We start from the raw sequence: 21,597 nt of genomic DNA on the forward strand, positions 1-21,597 counted from the left end.
AAATAAGTTAAATAAATAAGTTATTTTTCTTCAAAGAGAAGGTTTCAGTTCAGAGGACAGAGCTCATGCTCCCCACCTTGTTACAAAAAACAGAAGTTTAAACCGTTGTTTTTATATTAAAGATCTCTTTCTGCTATTGTGATGTTTGTCACTTACACCTTTGGTTTCTGTCACTTCTCATGGTTATAACCGTGGACAGAAGACATGTTGTCAAAGCACAAATTCATCAGGTCATATTCAGGTCAGACAGAAACATCTATACTAATATACATATTGTCACGACCGGGCCTCTGCCCTGTGCAGGGCTCGAACCCGGACTTCCGTGGTGGTGCATGCTCCTGCGCCATGGAGTAAGACCCAAATGCGGGATAAAATGAAGCACTGCTTTATTAACATAAACACAAGACATGGGGTAGACTAACTGAACACTAGACCTGACGTGGCAAGTAACTAAAACAAAAACTAGATCTAAAAACCCTTAACATAATCTATGGCAAAAAACATAACATAACCAGAACATGACATGACCACAGAACAGATTAACAATGACATGAACGCAAGGATCCTTATTTATAGGGCTAGACCAGAGAGGGCCAAACTTGGCCCGTGGTAACCTTTGATTTGGCCCGCCATACCATCCGAGAAGAGAGGGAGAGGGAGGGGGGATACCTTCGACACAGATCGTCATTTTTAATTTAACATAACATTTTCGTTTGTTTTATTGTTGAGCTACAAAAGAGTAAACTGAAATTAAATGTTTAAATTAAATGTTATAAATGAATCTGATTTTTTTTATGTACATGCGCAATTCAAGGTGCTGCGCCGCACACTTTGCGACACTCTGCGTCAATCAACGACAATGAATTAACACACGCAGTAATGGAGAAATCAAGGCAGTGGCACACAGACAAGAGAAATTTTAAAAAAGTTTGGCAAGAGAAGTTTTTATTCACTGAAGTCAAATTAAAGGCAGTATGTTTAGTTTGCAAACAATCTGTTGCTGTTTTAAAAGAGTACAATATCCATCATCATTATGAAACTAAACATTCTGCAGCTTTTTCAAAGTACAGCGGCGAGGCGCGAAAACAGAAGGCTAACGAGCTGCTCGCCAAACTTCAATCCGAGCAGAGCGCGCTGATACGCCCGTCATCAGCACAAGAAAGTGCCACACGGGCCAGTTATCAGATTTCCGCTCTAATTGCTAAAAGTGGAAGAGCATTCGCTACTGGAGAGTTCGTCAAAGAATGTCTTGTATTGGCTGCAGAAGCAATGTGTCCTTCTCAGGTACGAATGTTCTCACAAATCAGCCTGTCAAGAAACACTGTTACCTGACGCATAGAGGACATGGCTCAAGACATCGGCGAGCAAATCAAGACAAAGGCAAGTGCATTCTCTGCCTATTCAATAGACTGCGACGAGAGCACCGACATATCCGATTCCGCACAGCTGTTAGTATTTTTGTGTGGAGTAAATGAAAATTTTGAAGTGACACAAGAGCTGGCTGGCATTGAGACCCTTTTTGGTACTACTAAAGGAGAAGACCTTTTTCTTGCTGTTGAGAGAGTGTTGAAAAAAGATGAATTAATGTGGGAGAAGATGGCTGGCATTACAACTGATGGAGCGCCGGCAATGGTAGGGAGGAAATCTGGCCTTGCTACTTTGGTGTCTCAGAAAGTCAGTGAATGTGGAGGAAAAGTTGTTAAGTACCACTGCATTTTACATCAAGAACAGCTATGTGCCAAATCTGTCGGGCTTGTGGATGTGATGCGTGACATCATCAAAATTGTCAACAATATACGCTCCAATGCACTTTCTCACCGACAGTTCAAGGCACTGATGGATGAGATGGATGCGCAATATGGTGATGTGTTGTACCACCAGGAGGTCAGATGGCTCAGCCGAGGAAAAGTTCTCAGGAGATTTTTTGAGCTGCGTGAGGAGATCAGTCTTTTTCAGGAAGGCAAGAATAGTAATATTCAAGTACCCACTGATAAGAAATGGCTCTCTGACCTGGCTTTCCTTGTGGATGTCACAGAGCTGCTCAATGTTTTGAATGTTCAGCTCCAGGGAAAGGACCAGATTATCACCCAGCTTTTTGATCATGTCAGAGCCTTCAAACAAAAACTACTGCTGATCAGAAGACATCTCTCAGCAGGTAACAGTAACATTCACAGTTATAATATTCGGAATATTTTATATGAAGTTATAATTATTATTAATTGTATTTAGAATTATATGTGTACATATATGAGTTTGCATTTATATTCAGTCATGTCAGCATTGGTATTTTTGTTGTACATCAAGCTGATAAAATTTGCTTTAAAGTTTCATAAATAGTCATGAATTAATAATTTCCTTCTTTTGTCAATCTTTCTCTGTTTCTCACCCCACATGCAGGGAATTTAGCCCATTTTCCCTGTCTTGAAGAGGTAGGCATAGTGAAAGAGAAGGTCCATGAGTATGATGCTGTTCTCAGCAACCTTATCCAGGAGTTTGACAGTCACTTTGAGGACTTCAAACACAACACTTTGGACTTTGAGTTCTTTGCTCAACCCTTCACCATCAATGTGGATACAGTCAGTGATGATCTTCAGATGGAACTAATTGAGCTTCAGTGTGATTCAGAACTGAAACACAAGTTCAGATCCCTTCCCTTGACAGACTTCTACAAATGTGTTATAAGAAACAGGTACCCAAAGATGTGCAAACAGGCACAAGTGATGCTGTCTCTGTTTGGCAGTACCTACCTCTGTGAGCAGACTTTCAGTCTGATGAACTTGAACAAGTGTAAACTGAGAAGCAAACTAACTGACTCTCACCTACATAATATCTTGTCTTTGTCTGTAAGTCAGCTATAGCCCAATCTGGAAAAACTTTTGAAAAATAAGGACCAGCTTCATATCTCTCATTAGAGGTCACTGACATTGCAACCACATGGTTTTATTATTGCTTACAGCTTGACTGGTGCATTCAGCATTGAACTGTATTGAACACTGAACAATTCAGGGATTGTTTATTTTTATTGTAATAAGTTCATTGAACTACAGAACTTTACAAATAAAACTGCTCTGGTTAATCAGATTAAAGTTGTTTTCTATGTATTTTTAAATATTCTGAAATAAATGAGGGTAACCCATGGCAACTTTAATGTAATACAGATTGGTATATGATGCAACATTTACCTTTGGCCCTCGGCCCTCAGTCAAGTTTGATTTTTGGCCGTTCATAGGAAAAAGTTTGGGCACCCCTGAACTAGACATTAAGGTAAATGAGGAACAGGTGATACAACAGGAAGGAGAACAATAGGAAAGGCATGACACAAAATACATATGAAGAAGCAGTATGTATGTATGTAGGTCCGTATGTAGGACTGATTCAGCTGATTCTCAGTGGACTCACGGAGTCGGGTTATAGACTGATTCAGCTGATTCTCAGCGGACTCACAGAGTTGGGTTATAGACTGATTCAGCTGATTCTCAGGGGACTCACGGAGTCGGGTTATAGACTGATTCAACTGATTCTCAGCGGACTGATGGAGTCGGGTTATAGACTGATTCAGCTGATTCTCAGCGGACTCACAGAGTTGGGTTATAGACTGATTCAACTGAATTCTCAGTGGTCTCATGGAGTCGGGTTATAGACTGATTCAGCTGATTCTCAGCGGACTGATGGAGTCGGGTTATAGACTGATTCAGCTGATTCTCAGGGGACTCACGGAGTCGGGTTATAGACTGATTCAGCTGATTCTCAGCGGACTGATGGAGTCGGGTTATAGACTGATTCAGCTGATTCTCAGTGGACTCACGGAGTCGGGTTATAGACTGATCCAGCTGATTCTCAGCGGACTCGCGGAGTCGGGTTATAGACTGATTCAGCTGATTCTCAGCGGACTCATGGAGTCGGGTTATAGACTGATTCAGCTGATTCTCAGTGGACTCACGGAGTAGGGTTATAGACTGATTCAGCTGATTCTCAGTGAACTCACGGAGTCGGGTTATAGACTGATTCAGCTGATTCTCAGCGGACTCACAGAGTTGGGTTATAGACTGATTCAGCTGATTCTCAGTGGACTCATGGAGTCGGGTTATAGACTGATTCAGCTGATTCTCAGTGGACTCACAAAGTCGGGTTATAGACTGATTCAGCTGATTCTCAGCGGACTCACGGAGTTGGGTTATAGACTGATTCAGCTGATTCTCAGCGGACTGATGGAGTCAGGTTATAGACTGATTCAGCTGATTCTCAGTGGACTCACGGAGTCGGGTTATAGACTGATTCAGCTGATTCTCAGTGGACTCACAGAGTCGGGTTATAGACTGATTCAGCTGATTCTCAGCGGACTCACGGAGTTGGGTTATAGACTGATTCAGCTGATTCTCAGTGGACTCACAGAGTTGGGTTATAGACTGATTCAGCTGATTCTCAGTGGACTCATGGAGTCAGGTTATAGACTGATAGTTTAGTCTCAGCACATCCAAAATGCATGACCTGACATTCTTAAATGCCAAGTTACAGTCAGTGCTGGAGATTTGGACGTCACTTCCTGTGTTTGAAGCGCTTACCATGAGTTCTTGCCTGTGTTGGCGTTTTTCATTCGAAGTTTTATATGGTCTGTTTCTTTTTCTCTTTCACCTAAATTTCTTACTCTGCCAGGGTTCGTTTGCTAAATCTTTACTTGCATATCGCAGTTAATTGTTCTTTTGTTTTTCTATCGGGTGAAGCTTCCCCCCCGGTTTTTACACAGCAGTCGGAGGATAGATTCACTCAAAGGTACGTGATCATTCATTATGGCTAACTTTCAGCTTGTTCAGTGTTTGAGCTGCAGGATGTTCAGTAATTCTTCCTCCATCATTAGTGTTAATTTTACCTGTGATAAGTGTACGCTAGTTAGCTCTCTGACGGAGAAGATATTAGCTTTAGTGGTGCGCATCCAGACTCTAGAGAGGGTTAGCAATGGTGAGAGCAGTGTAGTGTCTGTAGGAGGAAGTCTGGATGCCTTAGGTGAGGTTAGTAATCCCCCAACTCCGGCATTAGAGCCCTCACAGCGGGGCGAATGGGTGACGACTTGGCGGCATAGTCGCGCAGCCAAGGCTAACGCTGAGGCTTGCCCATGGGAGCACCACTCCTCTCCGCTTCACATGACCAACAGGTTTGCTCTCCTCAGTGAAGAACCTGCTGAGAAACCTGAAAGAGCTCTGGTTATAGGAGACTCAATTTTAAGGCATGTGAAATTAGCTAGGCCTTTAGGGGCTCCAGCAGCACAGGTTAGGTGTATTCCGGGAGCCAGGGCGCCGGACATTGCAGGTAATCTTAGGGTCCTAGACAAGCACAGGTTCTCCAAGATAGTTTTCCATGTAGGAGCTAATGATATGTGCCTTCGTCAGTCTGAGGTTACTAAGAGTAATGTGGTAGAGGTGTGTAAATTAGCGAAGGTGATGTCCAATGCCGTAGTATGCTCTGGCCCCATCCCAATGCGGCGTGGCGATGTAGCTTACAGCAGGTTGCTGGATGTCCAGGTGGTGCTCCGAAAACAATGTGGGCTTCATCGACAATTGGAGCTCTTTTAAGGGCAAGGCTGGCCTGTTAGGATGGGACGGTGTCCATCTCACTCGGGACGGTGCTGCTCTCATTTCTCGCAGCATAGCACATAGTCTTAGAGCAGATCTAGTTAATCGGTGACAATCCAGGGCCAGGGAGCAGACAAGCAGGCTAATCCGACTGTCTGCTGGCTGCAAAGAGTCGTCACTCAGGGTTCATAACATTGAGACTGTGTCTGTTCCCCGAACCAAATGAAAATGTTTTAACAATCAGAAAATTTGTTTTAGTAACCTGATTAACATAAAACTAGATGATAGTGAATGCACAGCCAGCACCTTTGATCTGAAGCTAGGACTGTTAAATATAAGATCTCTGTCAACTAAAGCACTTATAATTAATGAACTGATTACTGATCAGGAGTTCAGCGTTCTTTTTTTAAAAGAAACATGGATTAAACAAAACGAGTACGTAGCATTAAATGAAGCTTGTCTGCCTGGCTATAGCTATATACATCAACCGCGTCTAACAGGCAGGGGAGGAGGTGTTGGAGTTATTCATGATAATAAGCTAAGCGCCACACAAAAACCCAGACATCAGTTCAACACATTCAAAGTTCTTTATACTAACCTAACGTATGCAACTACAGATAATAAGTTCACAGAGTCAATTCCACTAATTGTTATTTACAGACCCCCAGGGCCATACTCTGAATTCCTCAGTGAATTTGGAGATTTTACTTCAAACCTTGTTGTTTCTTTAGACAAAGCATTAATAGTAGGTGACTTCAACATTCATTTTGATAAGCCAGAAGACCCTCTGAGAGCAGCAGGTGTGTCCATCTTAGATTCATTAGGTGTTAATCAAAATGTAATAGGACCCACTCATAATGGAGGTCACACTCTGGATCTCATTTTTACATTCGGATTAAATATAGAAAACATAGTCACTCTTCCACAGTCGGAAGCTATCTCAGATCATTACCTAGTTTCATTTAGAATGCGTCTTAGTCATGAGATGCGCAACTTGGCGCATTACCGTATGAAGCGTATATTTACGTCTGCTACCGCAGAGAGATTTACCGATAGTCTCCCAGAATTATCACACATGATTGGTTCACCTTCTGACCCCACAGAACTTGACCAGGTGACTGATTACTTGGAGTCATTATTTCGGGACACCCTAGACACTGTAGCTCCACTTAAAAAGAAAAAAATTAGAGACAAGAAACTAGCACCCTGGTACAACGACCACACACGAGCTTTAAAACAATCAGCTAGGAAACTAGAGCGTAAATGGCGTCAAACTAAATTAGCAGTATTCCAGATTGCGTGGAAGGAAAGCCTTCTGAGATACAAAAATTCTCTTAGTGCTGCTAGATCAGCGTATCTCTCTGCCCTAATCGAAGATAACAAAAACAATCCAAAATTTTTATTTAGCACTGTAGCAAAACTAACCAGGAATAAAACCACTGTAGAAAAGTGCACACCATCTACATTTAGCAGCAATGACTTCATGAATTTTTTCAATGAAAAAATTGACAATATCGGGCAAAAAATTCAGACTATTAATTTAAAACCATATTATTTGATAGATAATCCTTTAGATAATATAGCTATTTCTGATCAGAGCTTAGAGTGCTTCACTCCACTTCAAGAGCCTGATCTGATTTCACTAATTTCTTCTTCAAAATCTTCTACCTGCATCCTAGATCCTTTACCCACATCTTTCCTTAAACAGATATTACCAGTAGCTACTGAACCCCTTCTAAAAGTAATGAATTCTTCTCTAAGCACTGATTATGTGCCTAAATCTTTTAAGCTAGCAGTTATCAAACCCTTGATTAAAAAACCGGACCTTGACCCCTGTCAGCTGTCTAACTATAGACCAATATCAAACCTGCCCTTTATCTCCAAGATCCTAGAAAAGGCTGGAGCACAGCAGTTCTGTTCAGACCTGCATAGAAATAACATTTATGAAATGTATCAGTCAGGATTTAGACCTCATCATAGCACAGAGACAGCACTGGTTAAAGTGGTAAATGACCTATTACTGGCTTCTGATCAGGGTTGTGTCTCCCTACTGGTGTTACTCGATCTTAGTGCAGCTTTTGACACCATTGACCACACTGTTCTACTTGATAGACTAGAACATGTTGTTGGTGTTAAAGGAACAGCCCTCTCCTGGCTCAGGTCTTATTTGACTGACCGTTATCAGTTTGTAGATCTAGACGGTGACTTCTCCATGCATACCAAGGTTATGTTCGGTGTTCCACAAGGTTCTGTCTTAGGCCCACTGCTTTTCTCCCTATATACACTATATTGCCAAAAGTATTCGCTCACCTGCCTTGACTCGCATATGAACTTAAGTGACATCCCATTCCTAATCCATAGGGTTCAATATGACGTCGGTCCACCCTTTGCAGCTATAACAGCTTCAACTCTTCTGGGAAGGCTGTCCACAAGGTTTAGGAGTGTGTTTATGGGAATTTTTGACCATTCTTCCAGAAGCGCATTTGTGAGGTCACACACTGATGTTGGACGAGAAGGCCTGGCTCTCAGTCTCCACTCTAATTCATCCCAAAGGTGTTCTATCGGGTTGAGGTCAGGACTCTGTGCAGGCCAGTCAAGTTCATCCACACCAGACTCTGTCATCCATGTCTTTATGGACCTTGCTTTGTGCACTGGTGCACAGTCATGTTGGAAGAGGAAGGGGCCAGCTCCAAACTGTTCCCACAAAGTTGGGAGCATGGAATTGTCCAAAATGTCTTGGTATGCTGAAGCATTCAGAGTTCCTTTCACTGGAACTAAGGGGCCAAGCCCAGCTCCTGAAAAACAACCCCACACCATAATCCCCCCTCCACCAAACTTTACACTTGGCACAATGCAGTCAGACAAGTACCGTTCTCCTGGCAACCGCCAAACCCAGACTCGTCCATCAGATTGCCAGATGGAGAAGCGCGATTCGTCACTCCAGAGAACGCGTCTCCACTGCTCTAGAGTCCAGTGGCGGCGTGCTTTACACCACTGCATCCGACGCTTTGCATTGCACTTGGTGATGTATGGCTTGGATGCAGCTGCTCGGCCATGGAAACCCATTCCATGAAGCTCTCTGCGCACTGTTCTTGAGCTAATCTGAAGGCCACATGAAGTTTGGAGGTCTGTAGCGATTGACTCTGCAGAAAATTGGCGACCTCTTCGCACTATGCGCCTCAGCATCCGCTGACCCCGCTCCGTCAGTTTACGTGGCCTACCACTTCGTGGCTGAGTTGCTGTCGTTCCCAGACACTTCCACGTTCTTATAATACAGCTGACAGTTGACTGTGGAATATTTAGGAGCGAGGAAATTTCACGACTGGATTTGTTGCACAGGTGGCATCCTATCACAGTTCCACGCTGGAATTCACTGAGCTCCTGAGAGCGACCCATTCTTTCACAAATGTTTGTAAAAACAGTCTGCATGCCTAGGTGCTTGATTTTATACACCTGTGGCCATGGAAGTGATTGGAACACCTGATTCTGATTATTTGGATGGGTGAGCGAATACTTTTGGCAATATAGTGTATGTTACCTCTTGGTGCAATTATTCGTAAACATGGTATTAGCTTCCACTGTTATGCAGATGACACACAGCTATATGTTTCAGCTAAATCAGATGAGAGACACCAGCTTATTAAGATAGAAGAATGTGTAAAGGACATTAGACATTGAATGGCCACTAACTTCCTCCTGCTTCATTCGGACAAGACAGAGGTGCTTGTACTAGGACCACAGGCAGTTAGAAGTGAGCTTTCTGATTACAGAGTAATGGTGGATGGTCTTCTGGTTTCATCTTGTCCAGCAATAAAAGATCTTGGTGTGATTATTGACTCTGGTCTTTCATTTGAAGCTCATGTAGATAATATCACTCGGGTAGCCTTCTTCCATCTTAGGAATATTGCTAAGATAAGAAATATGTTGTCGCGTCATGATGCAGAAAAATTAGTTCATGCTTTTGTTACCTCTAGGTTGGATTATTGTAATGTCTTACTGTCTGGATGTTCCAGTAGGAGCATACACAAGCTCCAGTTAGTCCAGAATGCAGCAGCTAGAGTCCTAACTAGAACCAGAAGATATGAACACATCACTCCTATTTTAGCCACACTACATTGCTTCCCAGTCAAATTTCACATTGATTATAAAATCCTGTTACTGACCTGTAAAGCACTAAATGGTCTCGCGCCACAGTACCTGAGCGATCTTTTAGTCTTTTATGATCCGCCACGCCTACTCCGATCAAAGGGTGCTGGTTACTTGGTAGTACCTCAAGTAGCAAAGGCTACAGCAGGGGGCAGAGCTTTCTCTTTCAAAGCCCCAAAGTTATGGAACAGCCTTCCAATTAGTGTTCGGGATTCAGACACAGTCTCAATGTTTAAGTCTAGGCTGAAGACATATTTGTTTAGTCAAACTTTTAATGTATAGTTTTCTTGGGTAAAGGAGCAGATCTGGAAGGTTCATGGTCATAGAGTGTTTGGTGACTGGGATGTTTGGATGCTGTCATCTTACCACCCTCTCAAGTCGCTCAGGTTTGCTGACTGTGAAGTGGTTGGATGCTTTATGTCCCGGGAAGCCTTCATGTCTGTGACCTTCTGGCTCTCCCTTTTAGTTATGCTGTCATAGCTAGTCTTGCCGGAGTCCCTGCCTGCACTTTACACTTAATTCTACACTGTCTTTAAGCATCACATGATCAGAAACTTAATATCTTTCTCTTTCTCTCTCTACCTTCTCTGTCGAGCTATACACCCCACTCCTGAGCTCCCAGTGTTTGCCAGTTTCCAGTGTGACCACTGCCCTACCCCTGGTTGGAGTCTCGCCGCTTGATGGTGCCCACTGGTGCTGTGGATGGATCTGTGTGGACCAGGAGACAGCCATGGACAGAGACACTTGTGGACTTTCACACCATCACAGATCTGCCATTTCATCTGTCAGCCCGTGATTGGAAAGAACTAGTGTTTATAATGACCTTAGAAACTACACTGACCTAATAGTTCCTCATGGTCATTGATTGCTGTTGTAGAAAGGACATTAATCAGCTACAGTTACATTATTTACTCTTTAGTGTCACCCAAATGAGGATGGGTTCCCTTCTGAGCCTGGTTCCTCTCAAGGTTTCTTCCTTTCCATCCCAAGGAGTTTTTCCTTGCCACCGTCGCCGTCGCCACAGGCTTGCTCATTAGGGATAAAATAGTCTAATTATAGAATTTAATAATTTATTCTTATTTCTAGTTAATTAGTTATTTTTTATTTTTTATTATTATTTTTCATTTTCCCGTCCTTTTTCTCTGTTCTCTTCTTTTGTAAATCTGCTTTGAGACAATGTTCATTGTAAAAGGCGCTATACAAAATAAACTGAATTGAATAGGCAAAGCACTTTATGTATATAGTTATACTTTTCGCACATTTTGCATTTTTGTTCAGTTTGGTTGTTTTATTCCTAATTTAAGATATTTATTTCTATTCCACTTGGATACTTTTACATTAAACATATTTAATTTTTGCTTAACAAAACTGACTTGCATGTTTTTCATTTTTATATTTGTGTTAAAGTTTGTGTGTGTGTGTGTGTGTGTGTGTGTGGCACTTTAAAATGAATTTTTATTGCCCTGGTAGGGTAAGTGTTTTTAATTTACACGGGGACATGTTTATCGTACCTGTCAGTGGCAGAACAAGTGCACATTGAACCCTGAGGCAAACATGAACGAACATGAACATGAAAAACTTGCAATTACTATTACATACACACCATAATATAACAGTACATAACTATACTCATTAAATTATTATAACTTATAATCACCGACATTAATCCCACCATTCATTTACTATAGGGTGAAAAAAAATCCACCATTTCCCACCATGATTAGAGTTTGTACAGGAAACGAGGGCTATAAAAAAGTCACTGACTCAAAAGGAATTACTGACTCGATTCATTTCAGTGAATGAGTCAACAAAACCAGAGTCTTTAAAAAGAATCATTTTTACCACCACTGCATGGTGACTGGGATGACTGACTTTAACCAAAAGGACACTGAGAAATTTGCAAGCCAGAAATAAAGGAGGCCTGTGATTAGCCAACTTTCCAGTGTGTGTGTGTGTGTGTGTGTGTGTGTGTGTGTGTGTTTAATGATTACTTTCAGTACTTCATTACTGATTATAAATCCACAATGAACTCAGCTTCACTGATTCATAGTACATTATTGCATGCTTTAACATTTTGACTTTAACAGTAACATTTTCAATATCTTCTCTATAGCTAGTGTTAGTCCTGTTTACTGCTCTGTGACCTCAGCATAATAATACCCCATGTTTGCATGCTAACAGTGCACAATGAAACAAGTGTCAGCAGGGAAAATGTCATATTTTTATATGGCTAAAGAGAGTGCTGAGAACTTATACCTAAAAAATACAAGTACATGTGTCCAAATGTTACTCATTACTCATGTTTTACCTTATAATACTCATGTATTAGAAAGTAAAAACTAAATATTTTTAACTTGTGATATTAATTTTATGTTTTGATTTGAAAAATAACATTTATAACTTACCTAAAAATGAGATGATTTTTAATTCAATGTAACTGCACCATTCTGCCTGAAAACATCATTTAATCTTGGCATGTTTTCAGAATTTAAGATAGATTTTGACTTGCTGAATAGCCAGTTATGGACTTGATAATGTTAAATAATAAAAATAAAATTAGAGAAAAATTACATTTATTTACACCAGCATATTGAAACATTTTACTGTTGCTGGGCCACAACAAATATTTAATCTACTAAAATGATGTACAGTGAGAGGTTGCTACCTCACAGCTTGTAACAGCACGCTGTTATCCAGAACACCAGAGGGAGCCCTCTCCCGAGTACTAGCACCCACGAACTACACTTCCGGTGTCTGCTCGGACATATAAGTGCCGTGCTCCATTTGTTACACGTGAAGTATCGTTCCCTTGTGACGTACCAAGCCTTTAATGATTACCGCTCGATTGATATTGCTGTGTATGATCCTTGCCTGTTCTAGTTTGACTAAGAGTTTTGGTTTTGGTTTCAAATGTTTTGCTTTACCAGCACATCACCAGAGGCGAGAGGACACTGTACCACTACTACACTTAGTTTAAGGACAGCTACAAGGACCATGTCACCATCTTCCTTATGCCTAGATGTGTATAAACAAAGGGCTCACCACCAGGAACATGGTGGAGCAGTCTGTAATCCCCACATACTTCAAACAGTCCACTATAGTTCCTGTTCTGAAGAAACCTCAACCCACCTGCCTCAATGACTATCGCCCACTAGCCTTTACCTCCACTGCGATTAAATCCTTCAAAAGACTGCTCAGAAAATTCATCCCTTCTTCATTACCCCAACACCCTTGACCCACTACAGTTTGCTCTACTAAGCATGCCACTGCACACCTCCATCATACAGCCCTAAACCACCTGGATAGCAGAAAGGGGAATTATGTTAAAATGCAGTTTGTAGACTACAGCTCAGCATTTGGCATAATTCCTGCCATACTGACCTCTAAGTACTGGGTCTCCAACTACCTGACAGACAGTGTGGGAGTAATTTTTGAAAGGCTTAAAGTGTTTAAAGTGTATTTGAATGTTTTAGAGTGTTCATGGTGTATTTGAATACATTCTTGTTTGTGTTTGTATAAAATAATAAGAATCAGATGACAGCATGATTGAGTTGTCAGGCACCATTTATTCACCAGGCTGTACAGGTTTGACAATATAGGGTTTAACACGACATGAAGGTCGAGAAGTTTAGGTGCGCGGTACTCTGTGGTACTCTGTACTGAGATTGCACGGCCTGTGTAGAGTGAGCAACGGTGGGGGTTAAATCAGTTTGGCAGGCTTTGTCGGCAGTAGATGAAACTTTAATAGTAGTTTCAACCCTGGTATGGCCAGAGTTGGAGTTGTGCCCAGGGTCATCGTGCCCAGCTATAGGCGAATTGGTACCTTGAGAAGAAGAAAGCTGGGCTCAAAGTACATGCACAGCATGGCGTAGGGAGTCAGGAGTTGAAGGAGCTGTTAGTGCGTCAAAGAAAACGCAATTAAAACTGCAGGCTAGTGAAAAAGTAAAAGAAAATAGAGTAATAAATTAAAATTAAGCAATCAAAGACAGAGCAGTGGCCCTGAAACTCACCCATGCTGTCCTCGGAGGTCAAAATGAACTGGCTGATGAAAGCAAGCTGGAAAAGTCCCATTGATAAGGGGCAAAAACGCCCATTAATTTATATAACTAACCACGAAAAACTAATCATAATGGAACATGAAAAAATTAAAAAGTATAAGATAATGGTGTCCAAAAAGACCCTGATATTCCAAAAAGAAAATAGGTGGGACTTTCTCAGTAAAGAGGGTTTGGTTTGAATATTATGAAAAGATAAGAGAAAAGAATAAAAGACTATGTTTTGTGATGATTATTTCAGAGGATGTTGGGATGTTCACTCGTGAGCAACTCAATTCTTGTAACCAGCGCTGATTGCAAATAAAATCGTGTATCTGCATTCATCCAGTCTGCAAGATTCATCTTCTTTAGTTAGAGTCTTGCTCAAACTGAGCTGTCGGGTCAATGTGGAGTTGGAGTCAGATATTAGCGAGGTGTTAATCAAGTATTAAATAGAGCGTTATAGTATCAGACAAAACTATTTTCCACAACAGACAGACCACAAACAGTACTAGTGGACAAACATCTCATCCTCCCTCACCCTCAGCACTGGAGACCCCCAGGATTATGTCCTGAGCCCCCTGCTGTACTCACTGTACACATATGATTGCATGGTCACTTCCAACTCCACCTCCATCATAAATCTTTCTGACAAAACAACAATGAGCTGCCAACCTAGAGGGGATTAATAGCCCGGAAGTGCCAGGGGAGCAATTTTCTCTTGAATGTCAGCAAGACAATGGAGATGATTGTGGACTTCAGCACGAAGCAGGAGAGGAACTACCAGCCACTTATGATCACCAGGAGCCTAGTGGGAAGAGTGGACAGTTCCAGTTTCTAAGTGTTTACATCATGCAGGACCTGTTATGGTTCTGTCACATCAACACCATGGTGAAGAAGACCAGTTTCTCAACCACCTCAGATGCTTAAAGGACTTTAAACTGCCCTCTCAGGTGTTATGGACTTTCTACATCTGCCCTACTGAGAGCATCCTAACAGGAAGCATCACAGCCTGGTTTGGGAACAGCACCAAACAGGACAGGTGAGCGCTACCATAGTGGCTGTTTGGTGATCTTGAGAAACACTACTTGCTTTTGTCATTTTAAATGAGATGGATGTGAAATGTAATGTTGTACCTGAATAAAGATGAAACTCTTTCGTACCTCAATCTGGATAAGATCTTCTGCTAAATGCTGTAAATGTAAATCCAGTCAGCCTCGATCCTGTCTCTGCACTACATGATTAGGGGGCAAATAAAAAAAAAGGTATTCATTACTAATTAAATTAATCATTAATAAAATCATAAAATAAAGTAGTAACTTTAAACTTTATCATTTTTTCTATACTTCTGTAAAGCTGCTTTGAGACAATGCTCATTGTTAAAACCGCTATATAAATACACTGAACTGAAATAAATTAGCACAATGATTTAGTCAATGATCTTAACTAGGTTAAATGCAGTAGCGTTAACATTTAATGATCCAGCAGCTACAGGATAACTTTACTGTCCTCAATATGCTCATATTGTGTAGTTCTTTAACTCTGTAGTCATTCAGATAATAAATGTTATCTACTTAATTTATAGTTACAGCTGAGGGGAGAAAAATTCCACACTTCACTTCTCAATACATTAAAAATGAATGTAGAGAAACACTCAGTAGTTTCCACAATTGATGTAAAAAAAGAGAAAGAGAAATTAATTTAGTAATATATATATATATATATATATAAAACGTCTCTATTTTTAATGCTGTCTGTTGAACTGCAGTAATGATCACTGTTTTCTCATTCTTTTTCTTACTGCAGCTCGAATTTCTCACTTTACCACTATTTCTCTAAATTAAATCAGAATAAAATCTCTACAATAGCGGATGAGATGAAGATCCGTGGAAGATGCTAACGATGCTAAAGGCTGAGGTGAAAATACACCGGGCGCGCGCAAGCGGCGGGAAAACCTTTGGGCGTGGTCTCGCGCTCCCCGCAGTGTGTCAATAAGAGATAACACTTCATGTAGGGTCACACTGCTGCCTGTGGGGGGAGGGAGGGGGAGGGGTGTAGTGCGCAGTGCGGATTGGGACAGAGCCGATAAAACACACTAACATAAATACTGAAGAAAAAATCGATTAATTGCCTACAGTTCTTACATTAATAATAATAATAATAATAATAATAATAATAATAATAATAATAAAACCCTTCTGAAGATTTTGATTATCCCCAGAATCCATTTCATATTTATATATATATGTATATTACAATAATAAGAATTTATAAGAATAAAAACATTTGTAACTATATAATGAGTTAAATGTCTTCGAGCACCGTCATCTGCAAATGTAACAAAGAAATAAGAAATAAGTCACGTGGACATTAGATAAGATTTAGATGAACAATTCAATAAATAAATGTCTATTATATAAGCCTTTTTTATCATGAAGCACAGCCGCATGAAATCTACATCATCTTAAAAATATCTTCTAAAATTCATCTTGTTAAATTATTCCAAGGAAGTGGAAAACATTAAAAACTCTCGTCTTTCTTTAAAACCTGCTGGTATACAATGAGACAATATGTTTTTATCCCTAAACACAATGATCTTCCTTTAATTTAGTAATTTAACAATCAATTATTTTAATTCATTTAATTATCATTTATTTAGATAATTAAGGACATTTATCACTGCTCTTAGATGTAAATTAACAAATCATTTAGTTCATCTGTTCAACTTGTTTATGAACTATGTGTGGTTGTAAAATATCAAAATGTCATGCGACATGCAAAAACAGTAACTGAATGTTAAATGTAGATCTATTGATTGCTAATTATGTGAAGATATTTTTGTAGTTTTAGCCTTAATAATAATAATAATAATAATAATAATAATAATAATAATAATAATAATAATAACGTCATATTTGTTCAAAATATTCACCGTAATAGAGTGCCAAATGTAACAGTACAGCTTAATATAGTATCTTTCAGCATTTATTTACCCCTAGGTGTCGCTGTGGAAAAGGGAATGTAAGATACAGACACTCCTACATCAGGTACTTATAGTTGATACACAGTTAAAAATGTTCTAATACAATGTGGTTACCACTTTAAATTCCTATGTGGTGCAAATTTCAGGGCCAATGAAATTAAATCTTCCACCTCAGTCGCCTTTAGTGTCTTGAAATTCCTGAAATTAGAATGAAATAATCACTGTTATTCTCTGCATTGTAACTTGTACATTGTATATAAATTTAGGTTAAAGAATTTGAGTTAGATTTGAGCTACCGAATTAATCAGTTGTTCAGAACATAAAAACTCAATAAATTTTATTCTACAATGTAATATACAACACAGTTATCTTTTATATCACCATTTTTAATATAGCAATGTAATTTAAGCTCACCGATCACAATAGGGCAAATCCTGAGGTCTTGGAAGGCAAGTTTATTTTTTCTCCCTTTCAGGCTGTATGCACTCAACATTTTGTGTACAGCCACCTCTGGATTTGCTCCACCAAGGGAGCGTAGGTAGTTCATCTAAAAGCATGTTAAATAAATAAATAAATAAATAAACAAACAAACAAACAAAAATACATGTGTACATGCACAAAATTGTTGGTATCCTTCCATTAAAGACAGAAACACCCACAATGGTCACTGAAATAACTTGAAACTGACAAAAGTAATAATACATAAAAATTTACTGAAAAGTAACTAATGAAAATCAAATGAAATATGAAATCATTGCTTTTGAATTGTGGTTCAGCAGAAGCATTAAAAATGAGCTAATGAAACTGGTCTGGGCAAAAATGATGGTACCCCTAGAAAATAACTTGACCATAGGGACATGTTAAACTAAATTGTGTCCTGTAATTAGTATCACAGGTGTGTGTACATATGTGTGTATTCTGATGTGAGCATTTTATTTGTTTCTGGATAAAATTATCTGCTTTGGATAAAAGTGTCTGGAAATGCAATGCAATGGTAAATAATTACTAAAAGCTTTAATAAGATTCAAGATTCAAGAAGCTTTATTGTCATTTCAACCACATATAGCTGACGCAGTACATAGTGAAATGAAACACCATTTCTCCAGGACCTGGTGCTACATAAACATACAACAACAAGTTCAACACAAAACAACAAACAACACCACAGAGCTAGGACAGAAGTTTGTCTTAGCCACGTAAAGTGCACAGTGTGCAGCTAGGTGCAAACAGAGCATAGACAAGACAGTGCAAAAGACAATAAATACAAGAAAGACAACACAAAAGAACACAGGACACTTAGCGCCGAAAAGAAAGAAAAGAACATGTGTAATGGAATATAAGTGAAATAAAATAAGATAAAGTGAAATGATGTAAAAAAAATATTGTGCAAAAATATTGTGCAAAAATACAACAGCAGCTGTTGAGGTAGTGCAAATAGAATAAACATAAATATAACTATAGCAGCAGATGACAGGTAGAGGTAGTGCAGTAAGTAATGAACAATATAAATTATGTGTGTGCGTGTAAATAAATGTGTAAAATGTGTAAAAATAATTTAGAACTATATTTATTACCATCTCTCTCCTTTTCTCCTTCAGTTCTAATTTTTGGTCAAATTGCTGAAACTCTTCAGGAGTTTGGACATGGTCCCTTTTCTAAAATTTCCTCCTCTGCCTCTCCACCTGGCACAGCCACAGCAGCCAGTATTCTGTGCTGCATACAGAGGATGTCTTGCTGGGTCTCAATAAGCTCTTGCAGCTTTTGCAAACCCTTTGTGCGATAGCCGATAGAAACAAATTAAACATGGATTCAGTTCCTTAAACATGTATGTGTCATTGTGTCAAAGAGCTGCTGTTGTAGCTTACTCTTGGTGGCTTCCTCTGATGAGGTCTGTGCCTGCAGTTCATTCAAGAGGAACATCCAACACTGCTGTGGATAAAAATCAAAATACTTATGTTTCAAAATATTACATACATTTTATTGAACATAACAATGACACTATGTTACAGACATTGATGGGGGGGGGGTGACACATTTGTCACTGAAGATTCTAATAATGACTCCTCTGCTGCTGCAAAAAAAAAAGATATACAGATGTAGGTATAAATAAACATTAAAAATCCTTATTAACTTAATTTTTTTTCATTCACCTACATAATAAATCAGGAGATCTAGGCATTTCCTGTTCCTGTTGGTCTATGGGAGAGAGAGAAATATAAAAATATATTGCTTATTGCTTTAAATCAATTCTGAATTTTTGAATGATATCTGAATTATATATATATATATAACCTTTATATATATCTAATAACCTTTGTCTTGAGGATATGTTTTGGGGAAAGGCTGATATAAAAATACAATAGAAATAGGAAAAAGCATCTATTAGTTTACTTTGCATTTTAGAGCTTATATGATTATGCATGGCCTTGATGCCCGATGATGCCTGTGAACCTTGTGAACCTTTTACTGTGCTATTTTCTTCAAAATTCCACAACATAGAAAATACTGTAATTAACTGTATAAATTTCTTTAAGTGTTTTTAAGACTTGGTCTTCAATTGGAATTTTGTTTACAGTCATTAATTGTCGAACCATTTTGGTACAATTTTGCAAATGGTATTTTTTAGTGCAAATCTTTAAACTGAACATTTATAACATAGCTGGTCATTCTTTGTAATTCCTGGTAGTATACCTAATAGTTTTATTATTGTGTTAAATTACTAAAGAATGAAATATAATAATGGAAGGACATGACATTACCTAACTAATATATAATGTAATATCTATCCAGCATGTCATGGAAAAATGGCATAAAAAAAAATCTTTTCCCAGGTTTGAGAGCAAATCTCTTTTTTATTGTTTTCTAAATAGAATGGAGTTAGTGATGTAAAGTACACTATTCTGACTTTGTTAAAAATATTACTTAATACTCATTAGTCATTATTTTCCCTTTCCTGTCCACTATTATCTTGCTGTGTATAATGCAGACTGGTTTTCTTACCGTTTTTTACTCAGTTGCTAAAACACTAAACCCCATTCTCTGAACTAAACGCTCAGTCTCCTAAACCCATTTGTCGAGTCAATCACTATTTTGGCAAAACCTTAAACAAGTTCTAGTAGTTAGACAACATATGCAAATCTCATCCACTCTTTCTGCAAAATGCTAAACACACTCTCACTCATCAAAACACATTTCACACTGTGATGCACTCATGCTGCAAAACATGAGCAGCAACTTAAACATAGCTACAACACAGATGCCATTGTTTACACACAACAAATCAAAACTCTTCACACTTTTTCCTAATGATATGATCAAAACACAGAATATAAGACAGGCAGAATGCACAGGGGTTTGTTTTCCACACTTGGTTTTAACATGTGGTCAACCACGGTTTGGTTTGGTTTGGTTTTGTTTTAGGGAGGCTGGGAACAGGATCCAACCTAACTTGAGCCAATAAACTGTAACCAGTGCCATCCAGACATTTTGAAATGAGAATAGGTAAGTAAACCTACCCTGTTACCGTTCATTCTGAAGTTGAATACAATTAATATAATGTTCTGAAAAATAAATTCCCCAGCCTTCTGTATATAGTGTACATGTGTAGTGAATATGCATACAGTTTATACAGTATTTGTGCACATATATGTATGTGTGAGAGCTAAGACAAACTGCTGTGCCCTCCACTGTACACTAAACATGCAAAAGACACAAGATAGTAATGTTTTGCATTTGTCACATCCATGTGTAGTTGGAGTGAATGTGGCTGATCATTTGATGGTTTTTGCGGAGATGTGAAGTGTTTGCTTTTGCTAGATAAGTGTGAGGTGTGTGTGTGTGTGTGTTCAGAGATCATAAACATCAAAAGCACTGAGATTTGATCTCATGACTTTCCAAATCATGTCCAATGTCCTAACCACTAAAATTTGCAGTTGCACATTATTTCAGAGTGAACTGTAATGGGACTTTCATGTAGAGTTTCTGTTCTTTGGGCTTTTACCATAAAACTGCTGTATTTTTACAGTATGAAAGTGCTGAATATACAAATATACTGTATTATTTACAGTGTACAATATGTTCATTATTGGGATTTATTTATTTGTTATTATTTGTTAGTTATTTTGTGAAATTTGAAAAATGCCTGTATTGTATACAATAAACATTTTCTTCTGTAATCGCTGGATCTGTTGTCCATTTCTTTTTTTGATGAATGGGTGAAAGTTTAAAACATGCACCTTAGCAACTGAGAAAAACTTTAATTTAAAAGAATTTCCTACAGCATTTACAATAATTCTTTATGTTGCAGTCTTGTCATGCTTTCAGGCTGAGAAATATGTAGACTTTTACATACAGTGTATACTGAGCTGTGGTTGATGGTAGAGACCAGAGGTGCCAGGTTTCTACAATCACCTTTAGTGCCTACCTGTGAAAAAAGACCAAAACTTAGCCTCTGAGGAGATTTCAGTGTCAGACTGAAATCTACTTGGCTTTTTGTGTGCCCTTTTTTTATTTGTTGTGTCCTCACTTTCAGTGTTTGAGGTCTCAGCAACACGACAGCATTTCTGGACAGCTTTGGTATATGAGTCTGAAAAAAAAATAGGTCGTTGTAAAATATTAATATAATTATGTCATTTTAGCAGTAACCAGAAAACGTATTAACATTGTCTTTATAAATAACAGACAACACACTGAGACCTGAATTACTATCATTATTACCTGTTTTTAGCCAAATCCTCTTTATTTGGAATCGCCTCCACTGTTGCTTGTCAGGCAGTGCGTTATTTTAGACCAACTGCCTTGTTTTGGAAAATGTCCAGTAACAGAACATTCCCTGTAAACAATTGCCAATTATAAATATCAATCGGAT

General features: G+C 39.0%; 1 protein-coding gene across 1 annotated transcript in view; it reads right to left on the reverse strand.

Annotated features, from left to right (window-relative positions):
• LOC131351769 (uncharacterized) overlaps nucleotides 1-21,597 on the reverse strand; it is a 277,436-nt gene that overhangs the window by 210,485 nt on the left and 45,354 nt on the right. The gene's annotated exons all lie outside the window — the stretch shown is intronic.

The sequence above is a fragment of the Hemibagrus wyckioides genome, linkage group LG04 (genome assembly GCF_019097595.1).
Source record: "Hemibagrus wyckioides isolate EC202008001 linkage group LG04, SWU_Hwy_1.0, whole genome shotgun sequence".
NCBI classification, from domain to species: Eukaryota; Metazoa; Chordata; class Actinopteri; order Siluriformes; family Bagridae; genus Hemibagrus; species Hemibagrus wyckioides.